Below are 21,925 nucleotides of genomic sequence, written 5' to 3'. Positions count from 1 at the left end.
CACCCTTTATGGGACATCATTTTTAGGTACAGGTAGCATGCCACCTCCAAGGACATAGCTTGGGAGGTAAGAGGCAGTCAGGCTTTTGTCGTTTTGTGATCTTTTAGATGTATTACATGTAAATTTAAGCTAAGGGCTTAATGTGTAGTTGAGTTAGTACTCCTGTTTTGTAACCAAGTGTTAACTTGGTAAGCTGTAAGCCCGTAGGACATTTGCTTTTGTTGTTAACATGTAATACTCATTGTAAAGAACTACTCTGATGAATGGAAGAATATTTATCTTTTATACCAATGCATGTCTAAATTGATGGGTTTTAATGTTCTTAATTTGAGGACGTTACAACTTGGTATCAGAGCGTACCGGGTTCGAATACTTTGGGTACGTGGGAAGTGATTAGTATCACAATGGGTTTGTCTCGCTTGTTAGAGACTTATGTGTGACATTATGTGTTTATTTGATAACATGTTTATGTGACTACTAGGGTATGGGATTTAGTTTCTAGGATGTTGATTGGATCCTTGGGTTTCTGTGAGTCTTGTTGGAAAAGTACTTGATCAATGCTGTTTCTAACCGGAACTCTAGTAATGCCTCGGGACTATCATTATCCGGAAATGAAATTCGTAAGTTCTTATGTGTTTATGTGCTTACGTGGAGTGAATTACAGTTGTCCATGTATTAGGACGCGAGTGTTTAGTTTTGGAACATTTATGAATGTGCTAACGCTCTTCGTTACCTTTATTAGGATGTCAGGACGAGGACGTGGTAGATGTGGCAGACGTGGTAGGCAGGAGATGCCTTTACCGGATGATATTCTGGCACAGCAGAAGGGGGTTGGCCAGGCCAATGTGGCCGAGCTAGCAGGTCAGGAGGCTACGGGCACTTTAGCCCGAGGGATAGCCGATGCTTTGAGGGAGTCTGTGGGTATTTTCTGAGCTGAGAATCCAGTTCAGGCCCAGGTTGTTGAGGCAGGGCCTTTCTTCTTGAAAAGGGAGTTCTTCCGGTCCAATCCGGACGAGTTTATTGGGGATCTGAAGGAGCCACTGAAGGCTGACGAGTGGTTAGAGCAAATGAGTAAGACGTTCGAGATGCTTGGCATCGAGGACGGAGCGTTGAAAGTGACCTTGGCATCCTTCCAGCTTAAAGGGGGTGCGGGTCAGTAGTGGAAATACATGAGGGGCCGTATTGCTGGCACGTGGGAGGCTTTTGTGGAGGCTTTTCAGGAGAAGTATTTATCTTCGGCAGTTAGGGAGAAGCTGAGAGACCAGTTCTGTCAGCTTTTGCAATTGAGTTCTTCAGTAGCCGAGTATGAGGCTGCTTTCACTAGCTTGTCCAGGTTCGCACCTGAATTTGTGGCATCCGAGGAACGCCGCTATATCGAGTTTGAGAAGAGGTTGAGGCGCGGCCTCAAGATGAGAGTTGGAGGTTCGATGATCCGAGATTATGGGCGCTTGGTTGATGCTACAGCCCATATGGAGATCATGTTGCAGGAAGAGGAGGGACAGAGAGGCTCCAAGAGGAGCCAGGATGGTCAGGGTGATGGCAGGAGACAGAGGAATGCTAACCCTCAGCAGTCTCAGGGAGGTGTTGCTAGATCGACCTTTCTGGTGCCGAGTGGAGGCTCGGGGAGAGGTAATCAGAGAGATTTCACCTGTTACAAGTGTGGTCAGTTGGGCCACAAGGCTTCAGTTTGCCCATAGAGGGGAGGAGGTTAGAGAGCTGCTTCATCTTCAGCTAGATCGCAGAGCCAGAGTCAAGCCAGGGGTCAGCCCTTGTCTTGTTATCAGTGTGGTTAGCCTGGGCACCTGAAGAGGTTTTGCCCACAGCTGAGTGCCACTTCGGGCGCGTCTGGTTCTAGGCAGACGCAGGGTTTTCAGCCAGCTCAGTCTGTGCAGGCCTCGAGGGCCAATTAGGGGGCTTCATCGTCTCAGTCTGTGCAGCAGTCGTATGCTCCGAGGGGTGAGCAGTTGGATCAGGGACCTACAGGGCGTGTGCATGCTGTTACCGCGCAGGATCTTGTGCCTACTCCATCAGTTGTGAGAGGTACCTTCTTGTTTTGCAACTCGGTTGTTAGTGTATTGATTGATACGGGTGCATCTCATTCTTTTGTATCTGCAGCATTTGCATCTGTTTTGGAATTGGAGTTGGCACAGTTAGCATCTCCTATATGTGTAGTATCGCCTGTTGGTGGTGAGTTGATCTTGAAACAAGGTGTTAGAGGTTGTGATATAGAGGTCGCCGATCATAGTCTCCCTTTTCCTTTTGTTGTCATGCCCATGAAGGGTTTTGATGTTATTTTGGGTATGGACTGGCTATCGTCATACCGGGCTGTTATTGATTGCTTCCGCCAGAGGGTCACAGTATATACCTTGAGCGGGGAGTGTTTCCATTTCTTGGGGGATCGGGTTGGTAGTGTGTTACCACCGGTGCATGATCTGCGGGGGCGGAATAAGCTTAGTGGCCTACTTGCTAGCTTTATGAGTGGTGAGTGTGATGAGACCCAGATTGTATTACCGAGGGTGGTTTACGAGTATTCAGATGTTTTTCCCGAGGATCTCGTTAGTTTGCCACCTCACCGAGAGATAGAGTTCTCTATTGATTTAGTGCCCAGCACAGCGTCGATTTCTATGGCACCTTACCGTTTTGCCCCAGCCGAGTTGAGTGAGCTGAAGATTCAGCTCCAGGAATTGCTAGATAAAGGTTTTGTTCGCCCCAGTGTTTCGCCGTGGGGAGCACCGGCCCTCTTTGCTAAAAAGAAAGATGGTGCCTTGAGACTTTGTATAGACTACCGGAAGTTGAATCGGGCTACGATCAAGAATAAATACCCTATGCCCCGTATAGATGATCTGTTTGACCAGTTGAAGGGTTCCCATTGTTTCTCTAAGATTGACTTGAGATCGGGTTACCACCAGTTGAGGGTCAGGGAGGAAGATATTCCGAAGATGGCATTCTGTACGCGGTATGGCCATTATGAGTTTTTGGTGATGCCATTCGGGCTTACCAATGCACCGGCAGTCTTTATGCACTTGATGAACCAGATCTTCTGGGAATTCTTGGATCGATTTGTAATCGTTTTCGTGGACGACATTCTTATCTATTTGCCTTCTGAGGAGGAGCACAAGGAACACTTGAGAGTGGTGCTTGAGTTGCTTAGAGCCCATAGGCTATATGCCAAGTTTGGAGAGTGTGAGTTCTGGCTAGGAGAGGTCAAATTCTTAGGCCATGTGATATCCGGGGAAGGGGTGTTTGTTGATACATCCAAGGTGGAGGCAGTGCAAGATTGGGCACAGCCTAAGAGTGTGCTTGAGATCCGCAGTTTTCTGGGATTAGCTGGGTATTACCGTCGGTTTGTGAAAGATTTCTCCAGGCTAGCTTCGCCGTTGACCAGATTGACGCGAAAAGGGGTCAAGTTTGTGTGGAGTGAGACTTGCGAAAAGTCGTTCCAAGAGTTGAGGGTTAGATTGACCACCGCTCCGGTTTTGATTATTCCGGAGAGAGGGTTGGGTTACGCAGTTTATTGTGATGCCTCACGAGAGGGTTTGGGTTGTGTGTTGATGCAAGAGGGGAAAGTGGTAGCTTATGGCTCACGTCAGTTGAAAATATACGAGAAGAATTACCCTACACATGACCTAGAGCTAGCAGCAGTGATCTTTGCCTTGAAGATTTGGAGGCACTACCTTTATGGTGAGAGGTTCGAGGTGTTCTCGGACCACAAGAGTTTGAAGTATCTGTTTACACAGAGAGACTTGAATTTGAGGTAGAGGAGATGGATAGAGTTCATTGAGGACTATGATTTTGAGTTGCACTATCACCCGAGAAAGACCAATGTTGTGGCCGATGCCCTTAGTAGGAAATCCATTAGTGATGTGGCTTGTATAGCCATCCGGGAATGGGAGATGTTGGGTGCACTTGGCGAGTTTGATTTGCTTCTGGGTGAATCTGTTGAGGCTGCAGCCTTGTTTTCTGTTGTTGCGCAACCTACACTTGTAACCCGAGTATTAGAGGCCCAGGGAGGTGACCTTGAGGTAAAAGCCCTCCGGGAGAAGATCTCCGGTGGGAAGGTTGAGAAGGGTTTGACGGCGTATCCTGACCAGAGTGTGAGATATCGAGACCGTTTGTTTGTGCCGGAGTCTTTCCGAGAGGAAGTACTCCGAGAGTTCCATCATTCACGCCTTGTGGTGCATCCGGGAGGCACTAAGATGTATCGGGATTTGGGTCGCCAGTTTTGGTGGCGGGGTATGAAGAGAGATGTGGCTGTTTTCGTATTGAAGTGCCTTACTTGCCAACAAGTGAAGGCCGAGCATCAGAGGCCAGCGAGTTTGTTACAACCCTTGCCTATTGCCGAGTGGAAGTGGGAGCATGTCACTATGGACTTCGTTGTAGGTCTTCCGAAGACTCAGCGGGGTAGTGATGCCATTTGGGTGGTTGTAGACCGGTTGACTAAGTCGGCGCACTTCGTTCCTATGCGCGTGAGAGATTCGGTAGATTATCTCGCCGACTTGTATATTCGGGACATAGTGAGATTACACAGGGTCCCAGTGACGATCGTCTCAGATAGAGATCCTCGTTTTACTGCTAGATTGTGGCAGAGTTTACAGAGTGCCTTGGACACTAAGTTGACCTTTAGTACGGCTTATCATCCTTAGACTGACGGGCAGTCCGAGCGTACTATTCAGATCCTTGAGGATATGCTTCGAGGTTGTGTCCTTGACTTTAGTGGGACGTGGGTGAGGCACTTGCCCTTGGTGGAGTTTGCCTACAATAACAGTTTTCAGTCTAGCATCGGTATGGCACCGTTTGAGGCCTTGTATGGCCGACCGTGTAGGTCTCCAGTTTGGTGGGCCGAGGTGGGTGATGCACCTTTGTTGGGTCTGGAGTTGGTGAGGGAAACGACGGAGAAAGTTGAGCTTATCCGTAGGAGGCTTGTTACAGCCCAAAGTCGTCAGAAATCTTATGCCGACCGTAGGAGGCGACCTTTGGTATTTGAGGTGGGGGATCATGTCTTTCTAAAGATATCACCTAGGCGGGGATTGATGAGGTTTGGGAAGAGCGGGAAGTTATCCCCTCGGTTTATTAGCCCTTTTGAGCTCCTTGAGAGGATTGGCGAGGTTGCCTATCGTTTAGCATTGCCGCCGCAGTTGTCCGGAGTTCATGACGTGTTTCACGTGAGTATGCTTCGGAAATATGAGTCGGATCCATCCCATGTGTTGGATTGGACTAACTTAGAGGTTGATGAGGATGCCTCGTATGAGGAGAGACCGGTTCGGGTCTTGGATAGGCGGGATCAAGTCTTGCGAGGTAAGACCATTCCCTTGGTAAAAGTCTTGTGGAAACATCATGGAGTGGAGGAAGCCACTTGAGAACGTGAGTTGGGGGTCTGAGAGAAATATCCCGATCTATTTATGGATGTTTGAGCATGTATTGTATATTTTGTTGTATTGTTGAACCTTAAGAGTATTGAATATATCTTAAGTTGTAAAACATGGTTTATGTTTTGATTTAATGGAAGTGTTTTGAAACTTGCCTCAAAATGGAAGTTTAATGTAACATTGCATATGTTGGATGTATTGTAGAAATGGAAATATATCATGAATACTGAATATGATATAGAATTGTGGAATGTAGTATTGAAATTTGTGAAATTTCAGGGAATGCATAACTATAATGCATGTTGTAGAAAATGTTGTAAACTGCCTCTTGAAAAGAGATGAGATGACCGGTAATGGGTCGAGTTGTTAAAATTCGCATTGTAATAATGTTGGGAATTGAGAAAATCTTGTTTTTGAAAAACTTGTATTTAATTTCGGGGACGAAATTCTTTAAGGGGGGGAGGTTATAGCAATCTCGGTTATCCCTTTACTATTCTGTTGTATTCCGGACTCGGTTCCGTGGAGTTGGTAGTTGTATCTATCTTGTTGTCGTCCTTTAATTCTATTTGTTTGAGTTTTAGGATGTGTTGGGCTTGTTTTGAACAGGTGGGTTGAACCTTGGTCTAAAATCTTGTTGCCAGGTTTTTGGTCGTTCCGCTCGAGCGGGCCTTGTTACGCTCGAGCGGATATTGCACATTCCCAGTATTTCGTGTCCCTGCAAAACTTCTGCAGGTGTGATTTTTACGCTCGAGGGAGTTTCTTTACCCTTGAGCAGTCGCGCTCGAGTGGGTACTCTGGCGCTCAAGTGGGTAGTACTTTTTTGTGTAAGTTCTGGGAGGGAGAAATCTATGCTCGAGCAGACTGGTTTTCGCACTCGAGGGGATGTACTTTATTCTTGTGTCTTGGCGCTCGAGCGGGCCTTCTTGCACTCGAGTGTACCTAGTTTTTTGTTCTTGACGCTCGAGCGTTGTGTTCTCCGCTCGAGTGGGAATGTCGTATATCAGTTGGTAGTTGGGCATTTTAAAATCACTTTTTACATTCTCTCTCTCTCTCTCTCATACTTTCTAAAAAGATATTTTGAGAGTTCCTCTCTCTAGAAACTCCCTTCTCTCTAGGGTTTGATCTAGTTAGAGTGTCTCCCTATCCTCCGGCCTTTGTAAAAAGTGTGTTGATTGTTGAGGGCTCCATTTTAATCCGTGGATCTTTGAGTTTGGAGCATTTTGGTTTTCTTCAACTTCCCCGTTTGAGCTCTAACTTCGAGGTAGGGATATCCTACTCCTTCTCATGAGTTTTGTCTTTGAATTTTAGCATTTTGATGAGTTGGGGGTTGTTGGGTAATTTTGAGAAAGTTTGGGCCTTTGTGTAATTTTACAAAAGTTAGGGTTTTATTTATATAAACTTATATGCATGTTTGGCATAGAGAAATGAGATCAATATTGGATTATTGGTGAAAATGGAACCTTAGGGTTGTGATGTTAATTATGGGAAATGCTCTAATCACATTGATAAATTAATTGGTATAATTAATTTGAAGAAAAGAGGAATTAAATTGAGAATGTTGGAATTGGATGTGTATGGGATTAAAGGGTGTAGTTAGATTCGTTCATCGCTCACTTAGTTGAAATGTTGATTATATATCCATTTGGTGCATTTATTTTCAGTATAGAAATAACTGTGTTGGGCTATCGGTGGAGGATAGTCTTGATTGTTGTAGATACTGCATGATGATTAGGCAAACTAAAACTAATCGATTGAGTATGTTATTGAATATAGTGACTGGAATAATACATTAATTCTATGTATTGATTGATTGTATATGATCTATGTTTATATACATGTGTTGTGTGGGAGGAGATAGGGGATGTACTCCACGGTTTAAGGGAAGATAGGGGATGGACCTCTAAACCGAATTTTGTGTGACATTGATACAGCGCTACAATGTGTATCAAGTGTTGATTATGGAAGTGTTTTGAATTGATTTGATATAGCACTAAAATGTATATCGTTATCAATTGTAAAGTATAGAAGTGATTCTATGTTATGTTGATACAGCACCGAAATGTGTATCTTTCGCAAAGTGTGGGAATGGTTTATGTGTTATTGATACAGCATTAAAATATGTATCCCTCATGAATTTTGAAAGTGTTTAAAGATGAGTCTAAATCTCATTAAGTTATCTGGCTAAGTGTTGAGCCTTGTTTTCAAACTCAAAGTTGGAAAAGACATGGGAAATGAAATGTAACATGGACTTAATGTCATGAAACCGAAATGCGATATATGTGGATGTATCTGTGTTGGCCATCTATCAACTGTTAATCTTTTAGTCATTGTTCATAGCCGGTTTAGTGTATTTCTACTGGGCTGTGGCTCACCCTTTATGGGACATCATTTTCAGGTACAGGTAGCATGCCACCTCCAAGGACATAGCTTGGGAGGCAAGAGGCAGTCAGGCTTTTGTCGTTTTGTGATCTTTTAGATGTATTACATGTAAATTCAAGCCAAGGGCTTAATGTGTAGTTGAGTTAGTACTCCTGTTTTGTAACCAAGTGTTAACTTGGTAAGCTGTAAGCCCATAAGGCATTTGCTTTTGTTGTTAATATGTAATACTCATTGTAAAAAACTACTCTGATGAATGGAAGAATATTTATCTTTTATACCAATGCATGTCTAAATTGATGGGTTTTAATGTTCTTAATTTGAGGACGTTACACTTGCAAGCTAGAACTTGGGGCGGTTTGTCAAATCTGAATTTGAATTTTATAGAATTTGACGAGCAATTATAGTTTATCATAGGTCATGTTTAGATGATTCAAATTATTTATTTTATAAGATATTTTGTATATATTATTTATAAAAAAAATAATTAAATCAATCTGATAATCGTAACATTTTTATTTTATCGTGTTTGTTTATAAAAAAATAAATGATTTATTTTTTAAAACATTCTTATAGTCTATTTTTCGGAGACAAAGACAATAAAATAAAAAAAAAATTATGATTATTGAATCCAACTAATTTTGTTATGGAATTTATATAAATCCCTTATATAATGAACATCGAAATCGATAATGGACTCTATTGGTATCAAATTAGAATTTGAATATATGAGAAACCAACATTTAAGATAAACTCTATAATTATGGAAAATTGTCATTCAGGGGTACTACTAGAGGTGGCTATCGGCCTACTGGCCCATCCAACCCGCCCAAATAATTTTTTCAAACCTTAAAAATATTGAACTGGATTGTTTATCCCATGCCCCAACCCTGAACCTGAACTCTTTATTCCAAGCCCAGTCTGACCCTCCATTTATAAAATATTAGTTACAATTTTATATTATTTTAGTTATAAAATAAAGTAGAAAAATATAAAAGATAAAAAGTATATGTATATATATATATACCTTTAGGACTTAAATTAAAACATTGGTTAAAAAAAAAATTTATTTTAGTATTGAATTTTGTTAACATTCTAAATTCAAATAATAAATAAAAGAATTTAAATAATTTAATATTCATTCAATATGAAAATAAAATAGTTCATATTTATTGGGTTATATGGGTGAAGACTTGGGATTTAATTTTTTAATTTTTATTTTTTTTATGACTGGACTTGGAATGAATAGATTAGGTTCGATGAATAGATTAGGTCCGATGTCAGGTCAGGCTGACTTAGGATGACATTTAGATAATCTCCAATGGGTTTGTTAAACCCAATGCTGGTATGCTGGTGTCATACCTTAGCTGAGACCAATAGTTAGCAAGATTTTTGTGCTCCAATGATGTTGTTAACTTGATGGTTAATTTGATTGTTTGTTAAGTTGTTTGCTAACTGCAACCATCCTTTTAGCTAACATGGAGAAGAGAGGGAGAAGATAGAGAAAATGAAGGGATTTGGTTGTTGACTTGTGTTAGCAAAGGAAGAAATGGTGGAGGGAGGTGTCATGGGCCGACTCTTTTAAAGGCGTAGCAGAACAATTTTTCGCTCGTGTGGGGCTCAAACTCCACCAAGTTTAAGCTCGCCATTGCTCATTGACAAATCAAGTGTTGATGATCTCACCGGTTTGAATATTTGGGCCCAATGTTTTGTCAAGCGTAACAACTCCCATAGGAAGCTCCGTCTTCACCCAGATGCCACAAGTAGGTTTGATGCCTCAAGTGCACCAAGTATGGCACAAGTCACTACATAGTGCCAAGCTTATCTGAATCAAGATGCTCGCCTAACTTAGGTTTATGTCATCATGGTGCCTAACTACACAACAATATACTTACAAAACCCTTTGACTTAGATGACAAGTCAACATAGTGTGTTGGGTCTTTGGCAGCATCTCGAAGTTTCACAAGGTCAAGCATGCCTCAATTGATGCATATCGCATAGCCACATGGTCATGTAAAACCCACAAGACACTGAGGGTCAATAACTTGCCCACGGCGTAGTCTTCATGCGTACACTTGTGTTAGATTCCGCCTAAGGCCGTTGCGCACTTTAGTGTTGCACCAACGTGTTGCTCTAGTAAGGCAACATCCCAATCCGTAGCTCGTTTGCAGCATAATGTCATCACTCAATGGATTTAGTTAATATATAGTTTGATGCTTTCATTTGATAGCCCACATATGCGGTGTTTCCTTCCAATCACTTTGCTTAAGCCATAGGATCCCCATGTGCAATATTGAACCCAAACCAATCACTTGAGTTAGCACACGAGGCCTTTAGTGGTGCCTCGATAGCCCATTCAGTCTAAAATGAGTCCCAAGATGCCATAAGGCGTGGCATAATGGAAGCAATGTATTAAACCTCGCGCCCGGAAGGCACCCGCAGTGCTTACATTTTTGCATCGTCCACGGGGCTCCCAAATCTACGTAGAGAGTTTAGACACCCCTCTACATGCCTAAAGCCCACCCTTGAGTTGCCCCAAGGTTGCTCACTTCAAGCCCAATTTGGGCGGAGAGGCAGGTATGAAGCACACATACCCCCTTATATATGCTTTTAAAACCTTTTGTTAACTAGCAAGAGGAAATATGTCCTACACTTGAGGAGTTAAAATGATTTTTCAAAAATTTCACAAATTGAGAAAAATCATGAAACTTTGTCGGGAAAACATTCCCCCTGGATGTTTTTCTAATTAAAATTTTAGCCCAAAATTCCTTTATTTGGACCCTCAAATAATGCGCTAAAAAACTCTGCCTTGATGGCTGCTGTTGGGCCGCAGCTCAGGTTAGCAGGCAGCTTGCGAGCGGCCTGGGCTGAGGCGTTGGCTGCTTGGTGGCATGTATGCAATGGGCTTCTTGGGGCCAACCTTGGGGTGATGCATCGAATCACTGACTTGGAATCTTGATGCCCATCACTTAGTCACTTCCAAGGACCACTCTTGAGCACTCAAATGGTCACACCACCGCGAGCAAAACGTCACGGAGTTGACTTTGCAAGGCAATCCGTGCCAGGAGGGTAGTGCATGACATGTAAGGAAGAAATGAGGGAAATGAATGACCCTTTTTTTTTATTTAAATTTTTTTAATTTATATATATATATATATATATTATTCTTACATAATGCACACTTTAACAACACCATTGAAATACACATTCACTCTCTAAACTAACAAATACCTGACACATACAAATGAGTTTCACTATTCACACTTTTTGTCATATAACATACTTTAGCAAACTTTTTTAATCATTCCATTGAAGATGCTCTTATACACTTACTATATAGTGCAAGCCAAGTCCAAACCCAGCCCAACTCGGAGTTTGTCCACCTTTAAATATTACTGTGCAATAATTATAATATTAAATGTAATAAACGTAATATTGAATAGCCTCGATGCAAATGAAGTACTAGTTTGATTGACGGGCAACCTGGCAAAATATTATCAGTTGTATGTTTTGGGCAATTTAGTGTAAGTTAAAAATTAATAATAAAAAAATAAAAAATAAAAATATTTATCTCTCGATATTAAATAATTAAAAATTTTCAATTTTTTATAATAATTTTGTCTAATAAGCTGTAGATAGAAATTGTACTAAACAATTTAACACAAATTCTGAAAATAAAATAAGCTATAATCAACTAAAATAACGTACACCAATTTTTTTTTTTGGGATTAAAGAAAGTTTTGGGTTAGTTGTTAGATTAGTACTTGAAGGAATTGAATTTCCTCAATCTCCTTGCAAATATCTAATAAGTTTGGATATTATAGTAAATCCACTTAAATTATGATTCATTTACACTTTACTCCCTTGTAGTTTAAAACTCAACAGTTAATCACATTGAATCATTATTTTGTTACACATGACACTTTTTTTTAGGATTATGTTAGAGATTTAAATGAAATTAGGTCATGTATGAAGCACACACTTAATGATGTTTTATGACAATAATATCCGTCATTGATTTTTTTTAGAATAATAATTCCATTTTTGGGTGATCTCATTTGCACTTTGTCTTTCTTATCTTAGTGGCAAAATGGCAAAGTGCAAATGAAATCACTAGATAAAAACATTATAAGCTTACAAATTCAATAAATGTATGATTACTTTACACATGATTTGATTTTTGTAAATACCTAGCAAATTCCTAATAACAAGGGTTAACTGTAACAAGATAATATTTTGAACTGATTAACTGTTGAGTTTTAAAGTTTAGAGGGATAAAATATATATGAATTATAGTATAAGGGAGTTTATTGTAATATACCTTTAAAGTTTTATCACCCATTCCACTCATAAAAGTGAAATCCAAGACTACTTTTAGGAGAGACTTTATATATATATATATATATATATATATATTTTGAATTATTTGTTGTTTTCTCAAATGTGTCTGCAGCGCCCAAAATCTCGACCTTAACATGACCTCGTTTTTTTTTTTTTGGTACATCGGAAATGAAAGACAAAACAAAGGAAAACAACATATAGTAGGAAGGAAAATCGGGGATTAAATCCTCCGATAAGCTATTCCAATCATGTAAGCCACTAGCTGACTTATAACTTTAACAGAAGGTTCCTCCATGACCATAAGCTGATCCGTTTGGTCTGAACCCATTTTGGCGAGTATGTCGGCGCACTTGTTGCGTGATAACCCTGCTCTGTGATATGTTAATTAACCTTAATTATGATTATGGTGATGTGCTTGATATGATCTTGAGTGCCATTTATATGATTATATGTGTTTTCGCATTTCCATTTGTTCACCGTAGGAAAATCTGTTAGAATCTATGCTTTGAACTGAAAATTGAAGACCTTATCGGCTGTGAAAACCAAAATTGGTTTATTATGAGCACCATAATTTTTAGAACCTATGGTGAAATTTGATTAAAAATTGATTCGGATAAAAATAATTAGATTAAATTGATTAATTTAAGCTTAATTAATTAGCGTTAATACAAGTTGATTAAGCAAGTGTATATATGGCCTATTTACACTTAAGCTCACCATTTTTTTATGCTAAAAAATCTGGTACACACTCTAGAGAGAGGGGGGAACGGTCCCAGAGAGAGAGAGTAGAGGCAAGATTGTGAATTTTGGCTTAAGGCTTGGAAATTGGAAGCTAGACTCAAGGAATTGACTGAATTTTGGGGGATTAGGGCCTCTAGGTAGGTATCTAACTCTTGATTCATGAGTTTGAATTGTGATTATATGAATTCAAAAGAGAATTAGTAATAAAGAACAAGAATTAAGCTATACATGATGAATTTGAAGTCAAATTAAACATGGATGTAAGAATTGTCATGGTGTGAAGCTTAATTCTAAAGACTTATGTTTGTATTTAGTAGATGATTGTTGAAACATGAAGAATATAGCATCAAGTCATACATGCATACATAATTTTCACGAGCTTCATGATTATAAGCATCATTTGTGCCATTTGAAATAGAATTAAAGTAAAAAATTAACATGCATGCATGATTGATGAAGATATAAAGTTTGTATAACGTTGAATGCATGAGTTTTGAAATTGATGAGGGAAATTGGGAATGATTTTGGAAATGGACCATAGTTTTGAACAATTGGTCTCATATTGCTTGTGTTCTCATGTTATGTAATGTGTTCCCATACACGAGCTTTGGACCTTCGAATATCAAGTGTGAGCTTCAAACAGAATTCTGGGTTTTGCTCGAGCGAGAAAGGCCTCGCTCGAGCGTGAAATTGTAGCTCCCAGAAGTTTTGCAAAAATAGCACGGTGGCTCAAGCGGTCGAATCTGCGCTCAAGCGTACCTTGCTTTAAATGACTCCTCGCTCGAGCGTAAATTGCAAGCAACCAGTACTTTTACAGACCATAGGGGTCCACTCGAGCGAGGAGACTTGTTGAAGAAATTTTGAAAAGTCATTTTTGTGTTTTGTTTTCCGTTTTCTTTGATTTCTATGCACTCTTAGGCATACATTGGGCATTGTAAAGGACCTAAAAGGATAAGAAAGAGGCCTAAGAGAAATAAATAAATTTAGAACGAATTAAATTGCTTATAACCCGTTATGTTATGAAATGTGTAGGGTCAAGTGCAAGGGCAAATCCACCGGCAGAACATTATGAGTAATATCTTAATAAGAATGTATTGAAGTATGCTACTTCCAAATGCTTACTTGTGTATGAGTTCTATAGAGTTATTAAATTGAATTGGATATTTGTCATACGAATGATTGGGCCAAAGGCTGTTTGATAGAAATGATTGAGCCACAGACCGTTTGACATGAATGATTAGGCCAAAGGCTGTTTGACATGAATGATTGGGCAGCCTTAGGCCGTTTGACATGAATGATTGGGTCAAAGGCCGTTTGGCATGAATGATTGGGCCAAAGGCCATTTGACATGAATGATTTGGCTAAAGGCCATTTGATAGCAATGATTGGGCCAGAGGCCATTTTACATGAATGATTGGGTCAAAGGCTGTTTAACATAAATGATTGGGCCAAAGGCGGTTTGACATAAATGATTAGGCCAAAGGCCGTTTGATAGAAGTGATTGGGCTAAAGGCCATTTGACAAGAATGAATTGGGCCTAAGGCCACTTGATACGTTTGGGCCTAAGGCCATTTATTATATTAGATAGAGACATGAATGGGCCTAAGGCCGTTTGATATGTTTGCTGACAAATTTTCAATCATGTAACTTCCTTATTTGATATTATTCACTGGGGTTTCGCTCACTCTCATTCATGTGTATGTAGGTGAGTAAAGAGACGTCCAAACCTAGCCTCGGTGAAGTTTATGAGAGAAAGTCAAGTTTTTAAGGAGTCAGCTCGAATGTCTCACACACGAGACTCTGTTTTTGTCCCTTTTGTTCTTTTGTTACTCTTTTGCTATTTTGGTGGACACATTGAAACACCTATATATATAAGTTTTTGTTTGGCTAGCTGTATATCTGAATGTTCCTTGATGTATATAAGATGTTAACTCTATTTATATGTGTGAGTTATTATGAAATGCGTTTAGAATGATTTTGCTAAACCATGTAAGCACAACTCATTGGACAAAGATTTTAAATCTGCTTCCGTTTTGGCCCCCTTTAATATTTTTGAAATTATTTGAGGCCGTAGATAATCTCATGATTGTTGGCCGGTTATGACCTTAATCCTTAGGAGCGGGATCGGGTCATGACAGAGTGGTGTCAGAGCACGAGTCAATAACTTACACACTTGTCCTAATGAGCAATAAGCATATAGAAAAGATCTAGGATGCATTCATGTAATAAGTATGAACTTGAAGACATTGAGAATATGCTTAAATGTTTCGAAATGAATGACTATGTGCTATATGTTTTGTGATACTTACATTGTGAATTATTTGAATATGTATGCTCTTTTGTATATGCGTACTTGCGAATATTTTTGTATAAAGAATAATGCAAGTTTAATCAAATAATGGTGAGACCAAGAGGTGATGAATTAGAGGAGTCCTCTACTGCCAGAATGGATAAGATGGAAAGATTGATTCAGGAAATGATAGAAACATTGAGACAATAACAGTGGCGACAACAATAGCAACAACCACACCCTCTTCCTCCACCTCCGGAACCGCTTATGCAAGACCTACAGAATGATGACCGGACAATAGGTCTTACCAAAGAATTCAAGAAAATGAAACCGCCGCAATTTCATAGAGGATTGGATCCATTAAAGGCAGAATGATGGGTCCTTGGAATAGAAAAATTGTTTGAGGTGTTTCCTTGTCAAGAAACACAGAAAGCATTGCTAGTCACCTTTACATTAGAAGATGAAGCAAGAAGGTGGTGGATGTTAATACGTGAAAACAATAATGACATTGACTGGGCACGGTTTTTAGAAATTTTCTACGATAAGTACTTTCCACAGTGTGTTCGCGACAGGAAAGTGTCGGAGTTCATGGAACTTAAGCAAAATAGCATGACAATAGCTGAGTATGAGGCTAAGTTTACTGAACTGGCCAGATTTGCACCACACATGGTCAACATCGACTATAAGAAAATAAGACACTTTGAAGGTGGCCTTCGAGATGATATTCTAGACAAGGTGAATGTGCTAAAATTGGAAACCTATATTGATGTGTTAGACCAGGCCATAATATTAGAAGCTAATATAGCCAGACAGAACAAATCATCAACTGATTGGAAAAGTAAGAGGCAGGGTTTTTTTCCAAAAGGCAAAATACGGGGTCCTCGAGTACTTCAAATTCTTCCCGAGATACATCTCCAATGTGTAACCAATGTGGTAAAAGACACCGTGGGGTTTGTTACCGTCTTTTGGGGGCCTGTTTTAAGTGTGGAAAAGTGGAGCACATGGCAAGGGACTTTAACAAGTTAGCAAAAAAGTGGCTACTAGTTCAATTGAATCGGTCCCAAAACCAGGAAATACAGCGAAGCCTACTACGACGAGAGACACCGTGAGATAGGGAAGAGTCTTTGTACTTGTTCCGAGTGATACACGGAACGCAGAAGCCGTCGTTTAAGGTATTATCTCTATATGTAATCAGGATGCATTTGTGTTAATTGACTCCGGATTAACGCATTCCTTAGTAACTTATGCATTTGCATCTAGATTGAGTAGACCCCTAGAATCATTGTTATATTTGCTATGTGTATCTGCTCCATCTGGGGAATCTGTGTTGTGTACATTTGTGTGTCGATTTTGTGATATGCGTGTCGGGAATGCTATCTTGTATGTAGATCTGTTACCTTTAGACTTTAGACATTTTGATGTAATTCTGGGCATGGACTAGCTATCTAAATACTGTGCCACCATCGATTTTGTAACGAAACAAGTTGTATTTAGACCACCAGGGCAGGAAGAGTTTGTGGGTAATGGGGTAGTGCCTCCACCTTATTTGATATCTGCAATGAAAGTATATAAATTGATTAGGAAAGGGTGTCAAGGCTATTTGTGTTGTGTATTGACTGAACAATCTATGAATATTGAATTGAACAGTAGACCTATTGTTAGAGAGTTTCTGGATGCATTCCCAGATGAATTACCAGGGGAATTGGTTGACAAGGAGATATAATTTACTATTGATGTGATGTTAGAGATTGAGCCCATTTCGAAAACCCCTACAGAATGTCTACTGCTGAGATAAAAGAATTGAAAGAACAACTGTAAGACCTACTGAATAAAGGGTTTATTCGACCGAGCACTTAGCCATGGGATGCATCGGTATTATTTGTGAAAAAGAAATATGGAACCTTGCGCCTGTGCTTTGACTACAGTAAGTTGAACAAGGTAACGATAAAGAATAAATATGTTTTACCCCATATTGATGACTTGTTCGATCAGTTGCAGGGATCACAAGTGTTTTCTAAAATTGGCTTGAGATCCGGGTATCACCAATTGAAGGTAAAGGCAGAAGATGTTGAAAAAACCATATTCAGAACGAGGTATGGTCATTATGAGTTTCTTGTTATGCCATTTGGAGTGACTAATGCTCCTGCAACATTTATGGACCTAATGAATCGAATTTTTAAGACTTTCCTGATATATTCAAAGAGTAGACTTGAACATGAATACCACTTGAGAATTGTCTTGCAAACACTTCGAGAAAATAAATTATTTGCCAAACTTAAGAAATGTGAATTTTGATTGGATGAAGTTATTTTCTTAGGGCATGTTATCAACAAGGAGGGGATTTCAGTAGATCCACAGAAGATAGAGGCAATTGTGAACTGGCCTACCCTAACGAATGTAACAGAAGTCTGCAGTTTCATGGGCTTGGCCGGGGTATTACAGACAGTTTGTAAAGGATTTTTTGAAAATAGCTGTACTACTTACCCAACTCATTTGCAAAGGACAACCATTTGAGTGGACTAATGAAAGAGAGTCTGTCTTTCAGGAATTGAAGACAAGACTAACCACTGCACCAATTTTGACGTTGCCCTTAGGTATGGAAAAATTTGTGATATATAGTGATGCTTCTTATAAAGGTTTGGGTTATGTACTAATGCAGAATGGAAGGGTGATCACCTATGCCTCTCGTCAATTGAGACCGCATGCAAAGAGCTACCCGACACATGATTTGGAACTAGTCGCAGTCATGTTTGCCTTGAAAATTTGGTGGCACTACTTGTATGAGGCGAGATATGAAGTTTACACGGATCACAAAAGCCTAAAATACTTCTTCACTCAAAAGGAGCTGAATATACGACAAAGAAGATGACTTGAACTAATAAAAGATTATGATCTTTAGATTCAATATCACCCCGGAAAAGCCAATACTATTGCCGATGCATTGAGCAGAAAATCAACGGGAATTTAGCTTGTCTACTCACCGAACCAAAAGAAATTTTGCAAGATTTTGAGAAAGCTGAAATCGAAGTTGTATTATAAGAACAACCCGGGTTGATGGCAGCTATTTCCGCCGAACCAGCAATAATTACTGAAATCAAACAAAGACAATGAGAAGATGAGACCCTCAAAACAATAATTGATGTTGAAACAAAACCGAAATCAGAATTCAGCATTGATGGTGAAGTGTTGAGATTTCGAAATCGAATGTGTGTTCCAAACATTTATGAATTAAAGAAGAGAATCTTAGATGAAGCTCACAGATCGATGTTTGCTATGCATCCGTGCAATAACAAAATGTATCAGGACTTGAAGCAAAGCTATTGGTGGCCCAAAATGAAGAAGGAAATTGTAGAGAATGTGTCCAAGTGCCTTCAATGTCAGCAAGTTAAAGCTGAACATCAGAAACCAGGCAGTCTACTCTAACCTCTCCCTATTTCGGAATGGAAGTGGGAACATGTGACCATGGATTTTATTGTTGGCCTCTCTCGAACTCCTAGAGCTATGGATTCTATTTGAGTCATAGTTGATAGGTTAACTAAATCTATACATTTTCTACCTGTGAGGACTACTTTTGATGCTTATAGATTAGCTACTATATATGTTGTTGAAATTGTTCGTTTACATGGGGTTCTGGTAACCATTGTCTCGGATAGAGATCCAAAATTTGTATCCAGATTGTGGAAAAGTTTGCAAAGAGCTATGGGAACAGAACTGAGATTTAGTATCGTGTTTCATCCACAAATAGATGGTCAATCAGAACGGACCATACAGACTTTAGAAGACATGCTTAGAATGTGTGCCTTGGACTTTCAAGGGAGTTAGGAGTATTATTTGCCACTAGCAGAATTTGCATACAATAACAGCTTCCACTCCAGCATTGGTATGGCACCATACGAAGCTTTGTATGGTAGGAAGTGTAGGTCGCCAATTTGTTGGACAGAAGTCGGAGATAGAGCTTTACTTGGGCCCGAAATTGTACAAGACACTTCTGAGAAGATTAAAATCATCCAACAAAGGCTCAAGATAGCACAGAGTCGGCAGAAGAATTATGCAGATGTCCGAAGAAGACCTCTTGAGTATGAGGTTGGCGACCATGTATTTGTTCATGTGATTCCGATGAAAGGCCAGTTGAGATTTGGTAAGAAAGGTAAATTATCACCCCGTTACATTGGACCATTTTAAATTCTGGAAAGACTTGGTCCAGTTGCTTATAGAGTTGCCTTACCACCGGGATTCGAGCAAATGCACAATGTGTTCCATGTATCAATGTTGAGGGGTTATCTTCGAGGTTCGTTTCATGTGATTGATTACCAACTGTGGAGAAGTGGTTTTGGAAATACTCTTCTGATGCTGGGGGACGCTCTTGATCCTGTTCTAGTCACCTGAAAAAAGAATGAACACTTCGGTCGGGGGTGCCGGAATTAGTACTCCGACGGACAAGTCAGTTTCACACTCAATATTGCTTGTATTCTAAGTTAAGCATCACTCTTTTTTTGCATACCTCTTTCTGGCTGATGTCTTCTCTATTTATATCCTTTCCTCTTTGGGCCTCGGAATTAGATCCATTTCCAACCTCCTATTCGGCATATTTTATATTTGATCGATCTTCACTCGCCCCTTGCTTAATCGGCTATTTGGCCGAGTAGGGTTGGATTTGAGTTTTCGAGCCGATCGCCGAATGCTTTGAATCCTGACTCCCAGATTTGACTATCCGGAATCACTATGACTCCCAATACTCGGCCCCCATAATTGCCCCCCAAACGCTCCACTAACGACAGTTGGCTGGAGCGTTTGGTTTAGAACTTCGAAGAGCCAGAGCCGAAATTTAGCAGTTGACCGCATTCCAACGCAAATGTCTGTGCACACGCTTCTCGGTTATCATTTCAACTTCCTGCCTCTTCGTACACTTCTATTTATTGTGATTTAAAATTTTGACATCTTTTCAAATGCATACACATTTTTAGACGCCCGTTTTTGGACTGCCTTCCGAGCTACCTCTGCAACTTCCTACTCTTCTCCATCTCCTTCGCTTCTTGTAAGTTCTCTCCTTCTTTGCTTTGAATCTCTTTCCTTGCTTTATTTTTTGGCTTAGCATAACCCTATTGACTAGGGAGAATGGCGAAACATTTAAAAGATCTCCTCTCACCAAATCGAATTTCTGGCTTCTGACGCCATTTTTCCATTCCTGACGACGTTCGTCGGGAATGTTTTCGAGCCGATCGCCGAATGCTTTGAATCCCGACTCCCAGATTCGACTATCCGGAATCACTACGACTCCCAACACTCGGCCCCCACAATTGCCCCCCAAACTCTCCACTAATGACAGTTGGCTGGAGTGTTTGGTTTAGAACTTCGAAGAGCTAGAGCCGAAATTTGGCGGTTGACCGCATTCCAACGCAAATGTCTGTGCACATGCTTCTCGGTTATCATTTCAACTTCCCGCCTCTACGTACACTTCTATTTATTGTGATTTAAAATTTTGACGTCTTTTCAAATGCATACACATTTTTAGCTGCCCGTTGTTGGACTGCCTTCCAAGCTACCTCTGTAACTTCCTACTCTTCTCCATCTCCTTCGCCTCTTGTAAGTTCTCTCATTCTTTGCTTTGAATCTCTTTCCTTGCTTTATTTTTTGGCTTAGCATAACCCTATTGACTGGGGAGAATGGCGAAACATTTAAAAGATCTCCTCTCACCGAATCGAATTTTTGGCTTCCGACGCCATTTTTCCATTCCTAACGACGTTCGTCTGTCATTTGTGGCATACGGCACCCTTGATATGGAGAGGGCTGATGAAACCACGATCGTCTTCCCTCTTCTATCAATCGTAGAGGATGGGATCCATTTCCCCCATTCACCCACTCCTTAGGGTCGTGCTTTGTCATTGGGGGTTAATCCCTTCCCAACCCAACGTCAACTTCTTCAGAATTGTGATGGGGATTATCGCTCTAAACCGTCGCCTTGGGCTTAACCTTGGCATTCCCGCTATTCGGCATTGCTACGCCTTGGCCAAGTCTTCTAGTCAGCACGGGCGCTATTTCCTTAGGGCCAAAGACACCGACCATTAACTAGTGACTATGTTTTCCAGCTTTGGAAAGCGAGTCGATGATGTTATGGTCGTCGTCCAAGGAAACTGGGACTTCGGCGAAGGCGAGGAGCGCCTTGATCGTATTCCTAGACGGAGGGGAGAACCAGGTGGTTGAATATCTGCCTTTATTTATTTGTTATATTTATAAAACTTTATTTTCGGGACCTCATGGTTTTGCTTTTGCAGGAAACGATTTAAAGAAAATCTTGACCTCGACTAACTACGCCGTCCTTTCAGAAATCAAGACTGCGCTCAGGTATTTCGGCCGACAGAATCTTTAGAATCAGGGGAGGGCGGCCCACGTTTTACTCCGCTACGAGCCGACTTATATGACTTTTTCGGTGGCAGAAAATATATCGATTCCGAAGGGTGAAGAGTTTCTTACTGCTCTTATCTTAACTGATTTCAGAAATTTGAGATAAGTCGATTGCGAGGGATCAGATTCGGAGCGACCGGAAGTAGCTGAGGCCGACGAATCAGAAGAATCCGAAACTGAGGTTGACGAGGCTTTGAAATTAGCATTTGAAGAAGTCGGCCTCAGTTCGGCTGATCCTCCGTCCACTTCGAGTCGAGAGGACAGTTCACTTGACGATATTTTTCACGGTTTGGTGGATCTTCCCGGCGCGTACCCAGAAGATATGGCTGGGTTGAGCCTCACTAAACTTGCCAAGAAGGCGAACACGGAAAGGATGGCCGTGCGGCGAAGGGTGGAGGAGATTCGGGTT

This window comes from Camellia sinensis, chromosome 6 (assembly GCF_055761805.1).
Source record: "Camellia sinensis isolate YWXY chromosome 6, ASM5576180v1, whole genome shotgun sequence".
Lineage (NCBI taxonomy): Eukaryota > Viridiplantae > Streptophyta > Magnoliopsida > Ericales > Theaceae > Camellia > Camellia sinensis.
This window is presented reverse-complemented; position numbering follows the sequence as displayed.